The sequence below is a fragment of the Camellia sinensis genome, chromosome 8, assembly GCF_055761805.1.
Source record: "Camellia sinensis isolate YWXY chromosome 8, ASM5576180v1, whole genome shotgun sequence".
NCBI lineage: Eukaryota > Viridiplantae > Streptophyta > Magnoliopsida > Ericales > Theaceae > Camellia > Camellia sinensis.
The window spans coordinates 168,549,011-168,560,645 of NC_138968.1; the positions used below are offsets into that span (position 1 = coordinate 168,549,011).

General features: G+C 38.3%; 1 pseudogene; it reads right to left on the bottom strand.

Annotated features, from left to right (window-relative positions):
• Nucleotides 1–1,100: 1,100 nt before the first annotated feature.
• LOC145797306 (transmembrane 9 superfamily member 12 pseudogene) lies at nucleotides 1,101–2,980 on the bottom strand (annotated as a pseudogene).
• Nucleotides 2,981–11,635: the final 8,655 nt, after the last annotated feature.

Sequence of the window (11,635 nt, forward strand, 5' to 3'; positions counted from 1 at the left end):
AATTGCATGAAAGTTTGGGGGGCGAAATGATATTTTTTTCTAATAAGTGTCTTGTTAAAAAAGAAACAAAAAGAACTTACCATGGGCTTGGTGAGTTTAACCATACATAGTAGATTTGAGTATACAGAAAATTATTGTATGGACCTAATATTTGATCCTACTTCATGATCCCAAAAACAGAGAGAGATCCCTTTGAATTTTCCAAACGCTATCAGTTGTATGGATTTTGCATTATGCTTTGCGTTTTCTACCACTGGAAAGTCCCTACTTGTCTAGCTTGTTATAATGTCTTTTTCTCTCTTATCTTTTTATTTTTTAAAAATACTTTCCTTTCTTTTTATTTACTAGCAGATGAATGATATCCCCCAAGGAACAAGGGTTTAGAGGTTGGGATTACTATATGATGGTCCAGATCAGATCCCCATTCATACTGAATTTGCCAAACTAGTTTCATTTGTGGTGCTACTTGGATGTAACTGTGTAAAATTATCCAGCACGTGCCTTATTTATATGCACGCACAAATGTATGATTTTGTCCTTCATGTTATTTAACAAAATATGTATTTGGACCTTTATTTTAATAATTCCCGATATTTTCTTTTAAATAGAATATCATCTCCCTCATCAGAGGTGTAAAACATTCAATTGCCCTCCTTGTGATTCAGTAGTCCTCTTCTTTCTTCGATAGCTTCTTAGGCCAGTGAATTTCACTCCTCCAGTTCCTACTTTCATTTGTTATAGAGTAATGCTATAAAAATTAACTCATCTTACAATACTGAGGTCCATGCCAGGAGCTGTCCATGCAAACAGAGGGCTGCACCATATATAGGCAATAAAACAACACAATTTGCAATATGGTTTTTTTTCACCACAAAATACGAAGAGCATACTGGGATAGCAAGTTCAACTGATTACATCTAGTTTCCAGTACATCACTGGTGAGGCCAAAAAAAAAAACAAGAACCAGGCAGAACACAAATAGAATGACATAGCCAAATCATGACTTCAATATTATTAAAATCTGTAAACCTAGGGAAGCAGAGAAAATATAATAACCTCTTGATGTGGTGCCACATGATGATAGTGTAGCAAGCCAAAAGCAAAATGTTGGTTTGATCCCTTTCACCGGGAGAATTAAACCAGACCATGGGGCTTAGCAAATATTCCTTTTGAATCAATCTCCACCGATGAAAAAAGGTATTGGACAAAATAGAACGATGTGAGGAAGCCAATAGTGCCAGTAGACAACATGATCGCAATGGCCATGATCAGTGAATACCCAAGATAAAGTATAGCCGACGCACACCCATTCAAGCCCTGAAGTTCAAAAACAAGGTAATTGATGGAGTAGAGGAACACATAAAGAGCAACGGAACCTGATGCATAGAATGCTTTCCACCACCACTGCCAATCCTCAGCACAGAGATGCATGTAGGTAAGGACCACAGATACTTCTGCACAAACGATCAACAACAAGAAGAAGACAAGAAGCAGGAATCCAAAGGCATAATAGAACCTCCCGAGCCAGATGCTACAGAGGATGAAAAAAAGTTCAATGAATATTGTTCCAAATGAAAGGGTCCCAGCCCCAAGAACAAGAAGCCATGATGGATATTTGCGTTCAGGGATCGCTCTTGGTATCTCGCTGGTTCGTATAGGGTACTGAATAGGCTCAGCTTGTGCTCCTAAGAAACCTCCCAGAAGCGTGAGCGGCCCAGAAATGCAAAACCAGAGAGATAGGAGAATAAAATAAAGAGAAATGGGAATTACACCGATGCTTTCGCTACCCCATAGAATAAAATTCAGCACAGTGAGGATAACAAAACAAATTCCAGGGAAGAAGCATGCAACCGACCAGGCAACTGACCTCCAACCATCTGAAGTCCCCTTGATTGTTGTCCACAAGCGTACACCAGCATAACCAGCAATAGTCCCCACGAAAAGATAAAAAAGTATCATACCCGCCAACAACATTCCTCGAGAAGCTGGTGACATGAAACCAAAGGCAGCAAATACAATAGTAACAACAGCCATCCCAGTGATCTGAACCCCATCTCCAATCATCACACAAAGTAGCATTGAGTGATTTGGTTCTCTGAACACATCACCTACAACAAGCCTCCAGCCTGAAAGCTGCTCGTTCATCTGTGCCTGAGCTTCTTTGTCCAATTCCTCATACATTGTCAAATCACTTCTGACTGTCCGTAAACATAGAGCAAAAACGATACCAGCTAAGAAAAAGATCACCATTAGCGCATTTAGGATGGAGAACCAGTGGACTTGAGCACCTTCCATCTTCAGGTAAGCATCCCATCGAGATGGCCATCTAATATCGCTCTTCACAAATTCAACTTCATAAGTGAACGATACTCTCTCTTGCTCCCTTATTATCTGAGATTTGTCAAGTTCAAACGGGCAGTTTACATAGATATTGTCATAAATATGGTGTCTTAACATCGCTTTGGGGTCATGTTTGACACTGCAAGGGACAACCTCAAGACCGACTATCTCATATCCAGAAGCCACCTTCTCATCAGCTTCCGAAATTACACCCATACCCTCTTCCCCAGTAACAATTATCTGCACACCTGCCCCTTCATACTCATTAACCAAAACCCTGAACTTGAGGTGATTGATGATGTAATCTTCATTACTATTTGGCAGTGCATACCCAACAGGAAACCCAGTCCATTGAATCTTAATTCCATTTTGTTGAGCAAACCTCATGGCAGGCAAATTATCCAAATCATATTTACTTGATACAGATCACGAGTTCTCTGTTTCAATAACTCTACCTCATGCTCACTTAATGGACTTGTAGTGCAGAGGAATATAGATTCATTGACATTCGTTCGAAAACGGTATGGAGAGTTGTGAATCTGGTCTCCCATAAGGAGTTGTCCAAGATTCTCAGCACTTTTCTTTATTCCCATATGGGGTCTGCAGTACGGGAGACTGTAATAGCTGAAGGGAAGCGCAGTTGCAATAGAGGTTGTTAGAAATTGGGCGCCCATGTGGCATGACCCTTAGAACCTTTTGAACCTCATCCAAATGGGTTTTGAATTTAAATTCAAACCTATTTGGATGAGCCACTCAGGATATATATCTATCATATCATGATATGGATAGATGATATAGATATCAGATATTATCTTATTTAACCAATGGCTAAATGAGATAAATATAATATATATCTGATATATGGTTATGGAGAACCAAGAGAGAAACAACGTATGTTTTGTTTCTACCCATGATACTGACTCTCTCCCAAAAAAAAAATAACGATCAAAGTCATTTTGCACTGTGGTTTGTGTGGGTGATATTCACCATTGTAATATCACCACACTGCTGGGATTGATTGATTGAGTATGGAAGCACGTGATTTATCCACGAGGTTTTAGATCAAACGAGGTATGATCTAAACACTTTATTCCGCTGCATGTTTTGTGTTTTGATTACATTGGTATCAGAGCCATTAATGGATTTTTTCGTGCTTTCTTTTATCATATGTATATTTATAAAAGATAGTGAGATCCAAAATATTTCATTTTTATGATCATTAATGTCATTTTTAAGAGCATAAATAATTTTATTTTGGAAAAAGGAGTCCGAAAGTACAAAAATCGGACCAGTCAGCACCCTGGAAGGCGGCGCGTGGAATTCACGCGCCACCACGCGGCAGCCACGCACGCCCACGCGCTGTCACGCGCGCCCACGCGCTGTCACGCGCCCGCACGCGCTTTCACGCGCCATCACGCGCGCGTCGGCGGCACTGTCCACGCACGCGCGCCGTCCGCGCCCGCACGCGCGCCGCGTGCTGGAGCCGAGCGCCGAGCCGAGGGCTGGAGCCGAGCGCCGAGCCGCGGCTGAGCCGCGCGCCGAGCCGCTCCTTGAGCCGACTCGCGCCGAGTTGCACTGAGCGGAGCCGAGCCGAGCCGAGCCGAGCCGTTTTTCCCGCCTGGCTTGGCTCTAAGGCTCTGTTTGTTTGCTTTTTAATTCTGAATTGCGTTAATTGGCCATAATTTATTCGTTATAGCTTTGTTTTAAGCATGGTTGGTACCCTTAGACTCAGAATTAATTTTTCTACATTCTGTAAAATTTTGAAAATTTTACGAAAATATGTAATATTTTTCCTGTGTTAATAATGCATTTTTTTTGCTTTAAAATGCATCTGGTGTTGCATGATTAATTTTCTGGGGTTGAAATTTTTATTGTGGACTTCTGAAATGTTTTAATATCTACTGGTAATATTGTCTCATTTTATCAGTTTCTGGATTTTTTATTTCTAATTTTATGTGTATTTATTAGTCATTTAAAATTCCAGAATATTTCAGAAAAATTTCAGAATATTTCAGAACAATGTACATTTTAATTATGGCATAATCTGAATATTTTTTCTGTTTACTAGTTTCTGGATTTTTTTATTTCTAATTTTATGTGTGTTTAATTAGTTATTTAAAATTCCAGAAAATACCAGAAAATTCCAGAAAATTTCAGGATGATGTACTTTCTGTTATGGCATAATTTAAATATTGAATACAGCAAATTTTTTTGGGTTTGTAATATGTTGTAATTAGAAGAGCATGATTATTTATTTATTTATTAGAATTCCATTATTAAATAAATATAGCATGAGTTATTTGTAGATTTACATTAAAATGCTATTGTATGGAATTTATCATGCTTTGTATATGCCATAGTCAGTGGGAGGTTATTCGGTTGAGAGAAATCTTTGTAGATTAACTCCCGAAAACTAATATTTTGCGCATAAATTAAACTAAATTTTGGATAATTGTCACTTGTGGCGCAAGAGATGATTACGAGCATAGCGGATTTTCGATCTTGCGACTTGTGTAATATTGTCACTATTTAATTTAGATTTTTGCGGCAAAATTATATTATGCTAATCAAATTAATCCCAATGCGAATTTCTCTCTAAATTGATTTAGCTTATGGAAGTTAATTTGATTGACCTAGACTTAGTAGAGATGTTCAAATGTGAACAAACTAATCCCATTCTTTAGATGAGCAAAAGTCTTGGAGACTTTAGGTCAAACCTTAATTGAGCCAAAGTAAGGAAACATGACTCAAAGTCGCCGTGTTTTTTGTTGCCTTGTTTGGCACAATAAAAACTAATGTGTGCGCTATAGTTAGCGGCACGCTACATAGTTTTGGTTGGCGAGTTTTGGAGTTATGAAATTAGTAAGCCCTCAATAGATCTGTATATGATCTTGACTAATGAGCTGCGCGGATTGACTTTGTAATTTGACTTGTAAATAATGTTACATCATTGGATGAAGTAACATTCAAGAGTCACGTCATCCAAGAAATGCGAGCTTAAATAAATTAGTCATTAAGTGTAAGACGAGTAGCCAGTACGAGCAGTGTTTTGCTCTTTACCCAATTATTGGGAATGGATTGAGCGAAATTTCATGCACTATAATAGTGTGCGTTGAAATATCACGTAAAGTTAAAAGATTAGCGCTTAGAAGCTGCAAAATCTATTAACACTGAGTGAAAAGATTAGCGCTTAGTGGCTGCAAAATCTATTAGCATTGCCAACTTGTCTAAGTGTGGACACTTACTGTTTCCACACTTGAGTGTGAAACATGGATGAGGTGCTTCTTTGTGTGATTCCTTTACTAGGCTAACGTTTTGAATAACATTTACCACTAAGCGCAAACGTTGCAGCATAGTAATGAAAAGGTTAAGGCTGACAAGGTTGTTATGACTCTAAGAATTTAACGCATCGCTTGTAAGAGCATTGTGTTGAATTAGACTCTTTAGCCTAATTCGCGCTTAAGTTACTTCAGGAGCTATCATAGTTGATAGCTTATTCTCTCCTTCTTGTGGATAGTAGAATTAATTGCAAGTAACTATGAAGCGAGAAATAGAGATGGCAACAGGAGTATCGTCATCTTTCAACTAGATGTATTAAAGTGTATGGAGAATAAAATTGACTTGAAGGTGCAGGGGATTAGCACTTACTAGTTAAATTTGCGACTTAGGCGCAGTTGATATCTCCATGACATCCTTTTTATGATCTAGTGAATATGACTTAGTCGTGAGTCATTACCTAGTTGGGCCTAAACCTTTAAAACTTGTCTTCGAGAACTCACACATTAAGATGATTGGAATTAGTTTATGACATTGGTCATGAACCAGTGGCTTATTATACTTAATCACATTAATGAGATGATGACACGATGGTTTGAGTAGGCCTTCTCGGGCCCACTCGCTTATGACATCCTGCTCTCATGTGAATGTGTAACTTTGTTCGCAATGGGTGCGCACAAGTAAGTAGGAAAGCCGCAGAAGGTCATTTGTTTTGGCGCATTTAGTCCACTATGATATTTTGTGACTAGATATGTGTGAGGGTATGATAGCTAAGCCTCAATCTCGACACATTTATAGATTACGATACGCATCTGAGTCAAGACTATTTGATCTCCCATAAGTCAAAAGTTTTGAGATGATTTTTGACATTGCACATATGAGGTCGAGATCAATTAGATAAGAGTTTTTTGTGCTTTTAGTTTTGACCAAGGTGGCGAGTATCTATTTGAGTTATTTTTTCAGAAAAACTCTGTGAAGAGAGATGGATGCTTAGAAAATTGATTATTCCTAGTACTCAACAACACACTGGTGTAGTAGAGATAAGGAATTAAATATTGTTAATGTTAGGTAGATAATGGCGCAAAATGTTTCCCAATTGGGAATTGCACTAGTTTGTTGCCTGTATCCCTAACTAAGTGCCCTCCATATCAGATTTTACACTCCATTTTGAGTAATGGGTTAGTAGAGAGCCATCTATGGGCGATCTGTAACCATTAAGCAGCTTATCTTTATTCTACTTCTCATAAGATTGTGAAGTTAAGACCTAGGGTTCTATAGCGCATTATTGTATGCTGTCTTGTAAACATAAAGGGTCGTGTGGCGCATTATTGTATGCGGTCATGCAAACCCTCCGGGTCATGTGCATATAGGTAAGCAGCTTTGTGGTAGTGTAACTAAGTCACATAAAGTTTTATTAGTAAAGGTGACGTGAATAGAGTTTTCGGAACTCTATAAGATGGAGAATTCCAAGCATAGCGCTCTATGTAGCCTAGTTGAGAATGGAAAGAAATTTCCAATATCCTAGGGACAGTGGGAGCGATGTGTCTACTAATGGATTACTCCATTAGAGCAGAATACTCTACATTCTTAGTTGCGTGGTAGCAAATGTGAAATTTTTCCACGTCATCACTGGGTGATTGAGAGGGAAACATTCATGATTGCTCCGTAAGATGATAAAGAGCCTAGGATAATGCCAAAGGCTCTAGTCCCCTGTTTTTTAGAAAGTGGATCAATGTTGCGCAGTTTAAGACAAAGTCTTTGAGGATTAACCATTTTTATAATTTGGTTGACTTTCCATTATGACGCAAAACTGTTATAAAGTTATGCGTAATTTGGATAGTCATTTTTGAGGCATAAGGCTCGCTAGATACCGAATGGTCACACCATTGAGGAAAGTGTAGACCATGAGAAGACTTCCTCCTGGGGAGTGAGGTTATTTTGACTTAGGCTATAATTGACATAAGTTCGGAACATTGATTTGTGGACATTGTGACCTGATTTCTCATTAGAGAATTGGATAAGTAGATCCGTAGGGATTTACCTTCTGCTTTTATGGTGAAAAGTTAGGAGCGCAAAAAGGTTGCTAGTTCCAATAAATCTTTTACAGCCTAAAGCAGTTATCCAAACAGTGGTTCTTAGATTTCGTCAAGCCATGATAGGGCAACGATGATCGATGAAGACCACTGAGGCATGATCAATGGTCCAAAAGAAGTTTTTCCTTACTTAGTCATTATGAGCCAGGAATTTATAAGGTTGTCGCCACCTAGGGTGGGCAGTCCTCCATTTTAGATATGATGGACATGGGTGATGTAATTCATATGCTCGGATGTACGATCCTTAGGGATTGTTTTAGGAAAATTCTCGGTTTGTCTTCGATGACTTACATAAGGAATATCCTAGAACGATTCTAGATGCAAAATTGCAAACCCATTGACTTACCTATCGGTAAAAGCCAAAGCCTTAGCTATTGAGTGAATCCTCAGATTGTCTTTGGGAGAAACAGATGACCTATATTCCTTGATTTTTTCTTTGTTGTGGGAGCCTAAAGTACGCTATGTGGGCGTATTCGGCATGATAAGTTTTATCTTTGATAAATGGTTAACTGAGTTGTATAGACATTGACCTTGCTCATTAGACTGTGGATAAAATGCTTTATTAGAAGCATATTAATTTGCTCATTGTAAAATTCAATGCGCTAGTTGGGCGCATCTGCGCTAGTTGGGCGCATTAAGAATGAATGCAAATTGGTCACCAAAAATATCTTTAGAGAGGTTATTGCGCAAGAGGTAGTGATCTTAAATCATTTCATGTGAGGCGCACATGGTGGATTCCGTTGTATATACTTATCGCAAGAGGTGCTGATAAGGCTTATGTTTGGAATCTATAATTGCGCAAGCTGTGGTCAATTTTTTTTAAATCGATCACTTATTTTGAGATGATGGGATGTTGACACTATTATGGTTTGTGTCATAATGATTAGCAAATGATGATGTCAGCAGGCAAGATTGGCTCACTCACACGAGCAATCGCCCTTGGCGCTTGGGAGCGAGCAAGGATGAGACTGGTGGTTTATTTTTATTCGGAGCCAAGAGAGGCTTAAATCATCCACTATGTATGTCGCCTTGGTTATAACCAAGATGAGGTCGTGTTAAGGACCAAACATGGATGTTAGTACCCACTTTCCATGTTGTGCCTGTTATGATTAGCCAGATTCGAGATCTCATTTGGCGCCTAGAAGGCGAGCAAATAGAGAATTCGGGTTAGGCGCTAGAAAGCGACTAGACTAATATATGTACGGTGTATCGAGTATGACGTCACTCTTTATGGAAGAGTTACTCCACCGTAACATATATTCATACTATATGTGCTTAGCGACTGAGTAATGAGGTGAGAGAATGGATCCCTGCTTCCTCACCGTGTGAGTCTTACGAGTCATTATTGATATGACTTTCATTTATGTACCCTTTTGTGACTTTTGACTATGTCATAAGGTAAGGGGTTGATGTTCTGCTACTTTGGTATGTTGCCTGCGGTCATGCATGATTCGGCCTTAAGGGACATCACTGGGAAAGCGGTCAATCCTAAACTAAATGGCATGAGTGCAAAGGGAAGATCATCTAGTATTACACCACTGTTGTATATTCACTACCGGCAACTCACATCGCTCTGTATGAGAGGCGAATTGAGTGTGAATATATTGCAAGAATTGAGAGGGTCAAACATGCTCTTTTTGAGGGATTAGAGATGTTTTTTGGACCGGTGTAATTAGATGGGTCTGGGGTATATGAGACACTATTTCTATTCTTTTTGGGTTGATGTCTCTATGCTGGCTCATTTTGAGTTTCTAGTATAGAGCTCCCACATGCAGGTGTTCTCAGCAGTCGCACGGTGCAGTGGCTAGTATGAGATTGTTTATTTTTGGGGAGATTGAGATTGAGACGTGGCAGTGTCATGCCAACTCATGTCCGAGTGGGAGATGTTAGAAATTGGGCGCCCATGTGGCATGACCCTTAGAACCTTTTGAACCTCATCCAAATGGGTTTTGAATTTAAATTCAAACCTATTTGGATGAGCCACTCAGGATATATATCTATCATATCATGATATGGATAGATGATATAGATATCAGATATTATCTTATTTAACCAATGGATAAATGAGATAAATATAATATATATCTGATATATGGTTATGGAGAACCAAGAGAGAAACAACGTATGTTTTGTTTCTACCCATGATACTGACTCTCTCCAAAAAAAAAATAACGATCAAAGTCATTTTGCACTGTGGTTTGTGTGGGTGATATTCACCATTGTAATATCACCACACTGCTGGGATTGATTGATTGAGTATGGAAGCACGTGATTTATCCACGAGGTTTTAGATCAAACGAGGTATGATCTAAACACTTTATTCCGCTGCATGTTTTGTGTTTTGATTTACAGAGGTCAATGAATTAACTTTGGCATATATTTCTTCACCTGTTGAATATGTATGCATGTTGTTTTCCATATAAAAACCATTGCAGGCATGTGAAACAAGAACTATATAGATGAAAGCTACCCAATATGCCCTTTTTGGGATCAACTTACAAGCCATCATTGAGTTTGAAAAAGGAACACAGAGCAGATCCCTAAAGAACTATTCTTAGGCCTCGTTTGGCAAGAGGCTATTTTAGCCAATTAGCCAAAAAGTTACTAAATTAGCCAAAAAGCCAACAACCCATACCAAAAAGTCAAAGATTCTCTTTTCTCTCTACTTTTTGCACATCTTTTCGTAATTAGCCAAAATGTCATCCCAAACATACAAGTTTTTTTTACCTACCTTTTTAGCCAAATAGCCAAAAAGTTACTAAATTAGCCTGTTCCCAAACGAGGCCTTAGTCTAAGCTACGCTCACAGGCTTATTCAACATCAAATCTGCAGAAGTGAAATCTTCATGTCAGTCTTTGAAATTGATCTAACAAGTAAGAAAGTATCCAACCATCCCTTCCCAAAGAAAATATACAATTAATTAGCTTTGTGGAAGAAGAAAAGAACAAGTAAAATAAAAAAAAGGCTTCGTCCGGTCCACATTGTTTGAGCCCGTGGAGTCCAATATTTGTCCTGTTTCGATAATCCGAGCCGTTCATTTTTATAGACTTTTTTATGTATATCATTCATAAAAAAAATGAATATGTTACAATTATCAGATCAACTCAAATTTTTTCGTAGACAATATACACCTAGGGATTTACAAACAAAATGAACTGTACAAATTATCGAAACGATTTTTTTTTTTGAACTGACATACTCCCTCCAGATGAGGACGGGAGGTAAAGCCTAACCCTTCAAGTAGCAGAATACAGATCTATAATCCATTGCTTGACCAATACAATTAACCCTTTGTATTTCAGATAAATAAATGAAGTATCAAAAGTGTCCTGCCCCAAATACATACGGTAAATACATTACATGCATGAACAAAGTAAACAAAATACTATATTTGTTCTTAATTATCAATCTACAAATCCATTCAAATCAAGGGCTGAGAAAAGTTGAAAGCAGGAACAGACAACTGAACACGATTCCACAACTCTACAAACAATAAACAAATCAGAGGACTACAACTACAGCCCGAACTAATCACTTTGTTCTTCATAGATATACAGATAAACATATATGTATGTAATCTATAGATGGTAAGATATTGAAGACGTACCAGTGGCAGATCGCGCAACTCAGAAACAGTCTGGTTCAATTTGACTCCGTTCGTCCAGAGATCAAGGGTTGTAGAATGGATACAGATTATCCAATTTTCTGGGGTTGACATATTTGTATATATCTATATATCGATGATTGCGTAATTCGAGGTCCATTCCATTGGTTTAAGGGACCATTCTTGACTTGTTATCTATTACAAAACAAAACACCAGTTTTTTGAATTTTGTCCCACAAGTCACGTTAATTAGTCAAGGCCAATTCTATCTATTGGTTTAAAAAGTTCTACAAACAAATTATCTTCAAATGGTTTTCATTGT